We start from the raw sequence: 9,177 nt of genomic DNA on the forward strand, positions 1-9,177 counted from the left end.
ACCTGATTGCTCCCCAAGATTGCGATGCTTTGCAGGTTCTCCTCCTTCCAGCTCCAGGCTATGTGATGCAGTATTTACTGGTAGGGTTGTCAGGTATCTGCTTTTCAACCAGAAAGGCTGGTCAAAAAGGGAACCTGGCAGATATATTGACTGGACTCTAGAAGTCCAATTACGGTGGGTGTGGGTGGAGGAAGTGGTAGTCTGTTGCCTGGCCCTGAAGTGGCAGCTCCTGCAGCAGCAAGCATGCACTGGCGTAGGCCTCAGGCAGCCCCTGTGAAGAGCATGGTTTGTCGGGCTGCAGTGAGGACAATGTGTTAGGGGGGCTCATGGTGAGTGGGGCAAGGGGCTCCCAGCAGGCATGGAATGTTCCCCAGGAGGGAAGGAACACAAGTTGTTCCACTAGCTGGCACTTCTGCTAGCCACACTCTCAGGGAGCTCTGGGGTGGGGAGGGCTCTAGTGGGCAGCACAGAGGGAGGTGGGAGGCTGCCATGCAGGAGGGCCGCATCCTAGCTCACTAGCAGAGCTGCCTGGCTGCTCCCGTGCAGCCACAGTGCTCTTCTGACCTGCACTCGCAGGCGGCCTGCTGGAGCTGGGGTTGAGGGAGAGCAGTGAGCAAGGTGAAGTTGTGGGGAGAGGAGCAAGTGGGGGACAGGGCCGCAAGGGAAGAAGCAAAGCGGGAGAGGGGCCTGGGGAAAGAGGCGGACGGGGGAAGGGCCTCAGGGAATGTGGAATGTGTCTTTGGCAGATTAAAAGCATGCTGGTGATGCCTTTTTGTCAGGTTAGATCTAAGTGAGGAAAAGATTCCAATAATCATAGCTGCCTGCTACACGCTCCATAATCGTTGTGAAGCCAAGGGAAGCCAAGCCCAGGAATGGGAGCACTGAGCTGATTGTCTGGCTGCTGATTTTGAGCAGCCAGATACAAGGGCTATTAGAAGGACACAATGGGGGCAATTTGAATCAGGAGGCTTTGAGGCAACATTTTAATAATGAGCATCAGTAATCTTTTTTCTATGCAGCAATCTGCCATTCTCATTAAGCTCAGTTATCTTATTTGGCCTAGCACTTTTGATGATTCCTGAATGGGATTTGTAGTAAGCAAATTATTAGAATGCATGTATAAGTTACTAGCAGCAGCAATCACTATGTATATTAACCATATAATGATTGATTATCTTTCACAGAGCTTGTTTTATTACCAATTACCAGACAAAAGGCTTAATGGGAATGGAGGTAACAGTGCTGGACAGTGGAGGCTCTCATAGCTGTGCCTAAGTCCAGCTATCATTCTGGAAGACATCCAAAGGGGTGGAGTGAATGGGATACCTAGACTTCCAGGAAGTTGCAAGGAATGGGGGGGGAGGAGTTTGGGGAGGGCATGGAAAACAGTTCTATATCAGCTGAAGCAGGGGCAAGCATGCATCTGTTCTGCCTGGAGCATGATTAGGGACTTCAACATCTCTGTTTGCTCTTCCATCACTGTTAACATCCACTTATTAGCCTTTAGAATGCACTCTCACTGCCCTTTCTGTCCCATCTTTTCATTTTTCCCAGCTCCATGCGTTCTCTTTTTTCTGACTCAGATGATTGGAGCACCTCTCTGAACATGTCCTCCTTGCTCTGCCTTGATTGCATCTCCTTTGGTGTGTAAGGGGTTCCCCTGAAGGCCACATCTGCAAAAGCACAAGAAACAATACACAAGAGCATGATTTTTGGTTCACTCACAGCATTGAATCATTACAGTTAAATACACCTCTTTTAACATGCCAGTCACTTTCTCACTGTCCCTTGGCAAGCACACATCTCAAGGAACACCCTAAACATGTTAAGTTTGGCTTTGGTTGGGGGTGGGCATTTAAAACGGGGCAAAGGGTGTTGATGGTGCTTTCAGGGGATCAGTGGTGATGGGGGACAATATTGTAAATTCTGCCACCGATTTCCACAGGTGGGGGTCATTGAAGCTGATACCTTGCTCCTGAGGGTAAGCAAGGATGTAAGGGTGCATTTGCTGCACATATCTGGGTTCAGACCTGGTCCCTATGCAGTTCACCTGAGTCATAGGCGCTGAGTTTTACTTTTCCCCCAGGGTGCTCCATCTCTGCTCTGTTCTGAGGCCCTACTCCCACTCCACCCTCTTCCTGAGGCCCCACCCTCGCTCTGCCTTTTCCTACCTCTGCTGCTCTCCATGCTCCCCCAACCCCATCCCTGAGCCGTCAAACAGTTGTTTGACCTATGGCCTTCCTGCACAAGTGGTTGCCAAGTGGCATGGGAAAGTTTCCTAAAATGGGGGAAAGAACAAAGCAGCTCTGCCAAGGGATCTTCAGCAGAGGATTGCCGAGTACCTCCAGGAAAGTTTCTTAGAGATCTCTCTGGAGGATTCCTGTGAAATCTTGGTGTGCATCAACCATCCCTATTTAGCTGCACAGGGAAATGTGGAGCACACTGAAACACAGCTAGTCTTGCACATTTCTATGAGATCCTTCACCCACTTCTACAGTATTCAGAGCAAAGGACAGCTGTACGCCCATGTAACCAAAGCAGCATCACTCAAAAAAATCACTTACCAGGGGTCTCTTCTCCTGCATCATGCTCACCTGAGATGGACTTCTGGGACTAGCTACACCCCTCTGAAGTGGAAAAGAGTTTCTGACTCACTGCGATACCGAATGACTCTGCCACAGGCTCCACAATGTCTTCCAACTTCACCTCCTTGTCCACAACTTTGTCCTTCAGGTTAGGTCCATTGTTCACCACCTCCAGCCCAACCAAAGTGTCCATGGGGTTCTTCACAGTGGAGGTGTGGTCACCACCAAGGATGACATCCAGTTCCTTGTAGAAGTGGAAGTTCTTGGGCACAGCACCAAAGTCATCATTTGCCCCCCTTGCCTTCTGGTATGCCTGCTTCAGCTCCTTTATCTTTTCTGTACACTGGACCATGTCCCGATCGTAGTCTTTCTCACACGAGCCATGAGAAATCTGCCCATAGGTATCAAAGTTCCTATGGCTGGAGCAGAGCAGGGACTGGACAGCCTCCTCACCCCATATATTCAGCGGATCCACCAGCTCAGCAGTGGTCCAAGCAGGACAGCATTTGCCGTGTGTAGCTGCCATGGTCAGCTGGGAAGATGTGATGTGAGCTGTCCACGCTGAACAAACAAGAAGTGGAATTTCAAAAATTCCCAGGGCTTTAAAGGAGGAGGAGATGCCGCCTGTTTACCTGGCTGCAGGGCCGGAGAGTCTGAACTGCAGACCAGAGCAGTCAGGATGGGCATTGGGGGATATCTCCTGGAGGCCATTCACAATGACAAAACCAAGTGTGATGTCTACACTGCCACAATGTCGACAAAAATTTGCTGGACAAAGCTTTATGTCTCTCAATTAGGTGGTTTTATTTTATCAGCAAAACAGGAAGGTTTTGTCGCAAAAAGCTACATTATTGTAGTGTGTACGCCTCCACTGTTTTGTTTCCAAAAGTTGCCTTCCGTCAAAAAAACCCCTCTGTAGTGTAGACAAGGGCTAAGTGTCTTAAAATTGTGTTTTTAATTATTGTTATAAGTTCCAATACTTGTGGAGAGAAAATACAAAACACCACAATGAAGGGTGTGATACAAAAACCTAGCTGAATGCATGGAGGGGACATAGTTACAGTCTTGTACAAAGAACAGGAGAATTTGTGGCACCTTAGAGACTAACAAATTTATTTGAGCATAAGCTTTCGTGGGCTATAGCCCACTTCATTGTATGCATGCAGTGGAAAATACAGTAGGACGATTTTATATACACAGAGAACATGAAACAATGGGTGTTATCATACACACTATAATGAGAGTGATCAGTTAAGGTGAGCTATTATCAGCAGGAGAGAAAAAAAAAAACCTTTTGTAGTGATAATCAAGATGGGCCATTTACAGCAGTTGACAAGAACGTGTGAGGAACAGTAGGGGGGAAAAATAAGCATGGGGAAATAGTTTTACTTTGTGTAATGACACATCCACTCCCAGTCTTTATTCAAGCCTAATTTAATGGTGTCTAGTTTGCAAATTAATTCCAATTCAGCAGTCTCTCGTTGGAGTCTGTTTTTGAAGGGTTTTTTTGTTGTAATATTGTGACTTTTAGGTCTGTAATCAAGTGGCCAGAGAGACTGAAGTGTTCTCCTACTGGTTTTTGAATGTTATAATTCTTGATGTCTGGTTTGTGTCCATTTATTCTGTTACGTAGAGATTGTCCGGTTTGGCCAATGTACATGGCAGAGGGGCATTGCTGGCACATGATGGCATATATCACATTGGTAGATGTGCAGGTGAACAAGCCTCTGATAGTGTGGCTGATGTGATTAGGCCCTATGATGGTATCCCCTGAATAGATATGTGGACACAGTTGGCAATGGGCTTTGTTGCAAGAATAGGTTCCTGGGTTAGTGTTTTTGTTGTGTGGTGTGTGGTTGCTGGTGAGTATTTGCTTACAGACAGCCCCCCAACCTGAAGCAAGAACTGGCCTGTCTCCCAAGATCTGTGAGAGTGATGGGTCGTCCTTCAGGATAGGCTGTAGATCCTTGATGATGCGTTGGAGAGGTTTTAGTTGGGGGCTGAAGGTGACAGCTAGTGGCGTTCTGTTACTTTCTTTGTTAGGCCAGTCCTGTAGTAGGTGACTTCTGGATACTCTTCTGGCTCTGTCAATCTGTTTTTTCACTTCACTATGTGGGTATTGTAGTGTGCTTGATAGAGATCTTGTAGGTGTTTGTCTCTGTCTGAGGGGTTGGAGCAAATGCGGTTTATATCGTAGAGCTTGGCTGTAGACAATGGATCTTGTGGTGTGGTGTGGATAAAAGTTGGAGGCATGTAGGGAAGTATAGTGGTCAGCAGGTTTCCGGTATAGGGTGGTGTTTATGTGACCATCGCTTATTAGCACCGTAGTATCCAGGAAGTGGATCTCTTGTGTGGACTGATCCAGGCTGAGGTTGATGGTGAGATGGAAATTGTTGAAATCATGATGGAATTCCTCAAGGGCTTCTTTTCCATGGTCCAGATGATGAAGATGTCACCAGTGTAGCACAAGTAGAGTAGGGGAATTAGGGGACAAGAGCTGAGGAAACATTGTTCTAAGTCAGCCATAAAAATGTTGGCATACTGCGGGGCCATGCAGGTAACCATAGCAGTGCCACTGATTTGAAGGTATACATTGTCCCAAAATGTGAATTAGTTATGGGTGAGGACAAAGTCACAAAGTTCAGCCACCAGGTTTGCTGTGACATTATCTGGGATACTGTTCCTGCTGGCTTGTATTCCATCTTTGTGCAGAATGTTGGTGTAGAGGGCTTCTACATCTATAGTGGCTAGGATGGTGTTTTTAGGAAGATCACCGATGGATTGTAGTTTCCTCAGGAAGTCAGTGGTGTCTCGAAGATAGCTAAGAGTGCTGGTAGCATAGGGCCTGAGGAGGGAGTCTACATAGCCAGACAATCCTGCTGTCAGGGTGCCAATGCCTGAGATGATGGGGTGTCCAGGATTTCCAGGTTTATGGATCTTGGGTAGCAGATAGAATACCCCTGGTCGGTGTTCTAGGGGTGTGTCTGTTCGGATTTGCTCTTGTGCTTTTTCAGGAAGTTTCTTGAGCAGATGGTGTAGTTTCTTTTGGTAACCCTCCGTGGAATCAGAGGGTAATGGCTTGTAGAAAGTGGTGTTGGAGAGCTGCATAGCAGCCTCTTGTTCATATTCCGACCTATTCATGATGACGACAGCACATCCTTTGTCAGCCTTTTTGATTATGATGTCAGAGTTGTTTCTGAGGCTGTGGATGGCACAGTGTTCTGCACGGCTGAGATTATGAGGCAAGTGATGCATCACTGTGTTCTGCACAGCTGAGGTTATGGGGCAAGTGATGCATCACTTGTCCCATAACCTCAGCTGTGCAGAACACAGTGCCATCCACAGTCCCCTGGCTTCTTGTCCTATCCTCAGAGGTTAAGAAAAACAATTTTTCTTCCTCCTCCTTGTAACAACCTTTTACATACTTGAAAACTGTTATCATGTCCCCTTTCAGCCTTCTTTTTCCCTGACTAAACAAACACAATTTTTTCAATCTTCCCTCATAGATCATGTTTTCTAGACCTTTAATCATTTTTGTTGCTCTTCTCTGAGCTCTCTCCAATTTGTCCACAACCTTCCTGAAATGTGGCACCCAGAACTGGACACAACATTCCAGTTGAGGCCTAATCAGAGTGGAGTAGAGCAGAAGAATTACTTCTCGTGTCTTGCTTACAACACTCCTGCTAATACATCCCAGAATTATGTTCGCTTTTTTTGTAATAGCATTACACTGTTGACTCATATTTAGTTTGTGATCCACTATGACCCCCAGATCCCTTTCCGCAGTACTCCTTCCTAGGCAGTCATTTCCCATTTTGTGTGTGTGCAACTGAACGTCCTTCCTAAATGGAGTACTTTGCATTTGTCCTTATTGAATTTCATCCTATTTACTTCAGACCATTTCTCCAGTTTGTCCAGATCATTTTGAATTTTAATTTTATCCTCCAAAGCACTTGCAACCCCTCCCGTCCGCAAACTTTATAAGTGATAATTAGTGGGACTTGGTAATACCAGTGTACAAAATATATAGGAATGACAGATCAGGTCATGCTGGGGGGCGGGGGGAGGGAGGGGCATTATATATGAAAGAAAGTGTAAAGTCAAATATTAAAATTCTTAAATGAATCAAACTGTGCCATAGAATCTCTATGAATAGAAATTCCATACTTGAACAATGAGAGTATAGCAATAGCAATATACTACTGACCACCTAATCAGGATGGTGATAGTGATTGTGAAATGCTAAGGGACATTAGAAAGGCTACAAAAATAGAAAACTGAATAATAATGAAGGATTTCAACTGTCTCCAAAGTGACTGGGTACATGTCAGCTAAAGATGGGATCCAAAGATAAAATTTCTAGACACCATTAATGACGGCTTCCTGGAGCAGCTAGTCCTGGAACCCACAAAGGGAGAACAATTCTTAATTTAGTTCTTAGTAGCACACAGGAACAAATCCAAGAGTTAAATATAGCAGAACCACTTGGTAATAGCAACCATAAAGTAATTAAATTTAACATTGTAGGTGAAAAGGGGAGGAAATACCAAAGAATCCCACCACAGTAGCATTTAACTTGAAAATGGATAACTACACAAAAATGAGGAAGTTAGTTATATGGAAATTAAAATGAACAGTCACAAAAGTGAAATGCGTGCAAGGTACATGGAAACTTTTTTAAAAAAACATAATGGAGGCTCAAACTAAATGTGTGCCCCAAATAAAGAAAACAGTAAGAGGACAAAAAAAGTCACCATGGCTAAACAACATGGTAAAAGAGGCAGTGAGAAGCAAAAAGACATGCTTTAAAAATTGGAATCAAATCCTAGTGAGGAAACTAGAAAGGAACAATAACTCTGGCAAGTCAAATGTTAAAGTGTAATTAGGCAGGCCAAAAAAAGAATTTGAAGAGCAACCAGCAAAAGAGACACAAAAACTAACAGCAGAAAAGTTTGTAAGCAAGCAGAAGCAAGCAGCCTGCCAAACAATCAATGGGGCCAAAGGAATAGAAGGTGCTAAAGGCACACTCAAGGAAGACAAGACTGTTGCAGAGAAGATAATTAATTCTTTGCATTGGTCTTTACTGAAGAGGGGTGACAGAAATTCCCACACCTGAGCCATTCTTTTTAGGTGACAAAACTAAGGAACTGTCCCAGACTGAGGTGTTGCTAGAGGAGGTTTTGGAACACATCAATAAATTAAACAGTAATAAGTCACCAGGACCAGATGGTATTCATTCAAGAGTTCTGAAGGAACTCAAATATGAAATGGCAGAACTATTAACTGTGGTATGTAACCTATCATTTAAATTAACCTCTGTACCAGATAACTGGAGGATAGCTAATGAAACACCAATTTTTTAAAAAGGCTCCAGAAGCAATCCTGGCAATTACAGGCCAATAAGCCTCACTTCACTTGCAGGCAAGCTGCTTGAAACTATAGTAAAGAACAGAATTATCAGGCACATAGATGAACACCATTTGTTTGGGAAGAGACAACAGGGTTTTTGTAAAAGGAAATCATGCCTCACCAATCTATTAGAATTCTTTGAGGGGGTCAACAAACATGTGGACAATGGTGATCCTGTGGATATAGTGTATCTGGACTTTCAGAAAGCCTTTCACAAAAGATCCCTCACCAAACGCTCTTAAGCAAAGTAAGCAGTCATGGGATAAGAGGGAAGGTCTTCTCACAGATCAGTAGCTGGTTAAAAGAATGGAAACAAAGGGTAGGAATAAATGGTCTGTTTGGTAAATAGTGGTGTCCCCCAGGGGTCCGTCCTGGGACCAGTACTGTTCAACATATTCATAAAGGATCTGGAAAAAGGGGTAAAAAGTGAGGTGGCAAAATTTACAGATGATACAAAATTGCGCAAGAGAGTTAAGTCCCAAGCAGACTGCGAAGAGTTACAAAGGGAACTCACAAAACTGGGTAACTGGCAAAAAAATGGCAGATGAAATTTAATGTTGCTAAATGGAAACTAGTGCACACTTGAAAACATAATCCCAACTATACATACAAAAAGATGGGGTCTAAATTAGCTGTTACCACTCAAGAAAGATCTTGGAGTCATTGTGGATAGTTCTCTGAAAACGTTTGCTCAATGTGCAGCAGCCATCAAAAAAACGAACAGAATGTTAGGAACCACTAGGAAAGGGATAGATAATAAGACAGTAAATATAGTAATTCCACTGTATAAATCCATGGTACACCGGCACCCACATTTTGAATACGGTGTGCAGTTCCAGTCACCCCAACTCAAAAAAGATACATTAGAATTGGAAAAAGTACAGAAAAGGGCAACAAAAATGACTAGGGGTCTGGAACAGCTTCCATGTGAGGAGAGATTAGAAAGATTGGGACTGTTCAGCATGGAAAAGAGACGACTAAGAGGAGATATGATAAGATTCTATAAAATCATGAACAGTGCGGAGAACGTGAACAGGGGAGTGTTACTTACCCTTTCACACAACACAAGTACCAGGGGTCACCCAAGAAAATTAATAGGCAGCGGATTTAAAACAAACATAAGGAAGTATTTCTTCACATAATGCACAGTCACCCCTGTGGAACTAGTTGCCAAGGGATGTTG

This window comes from Dermochelys coriacea, chromosome 13 (assembly GCF_009764565.3).
Source record: "Dermochelys coriacea isolate rDerCor1 chromosome 13, rDerCor1.pri.v4, whole genome shotgun sequence".
NCBI lineage: Eukaryota > Metazoa > Chordata > Testudines > Dermochelyidae > Dermochelys > Dermochelys coriacea.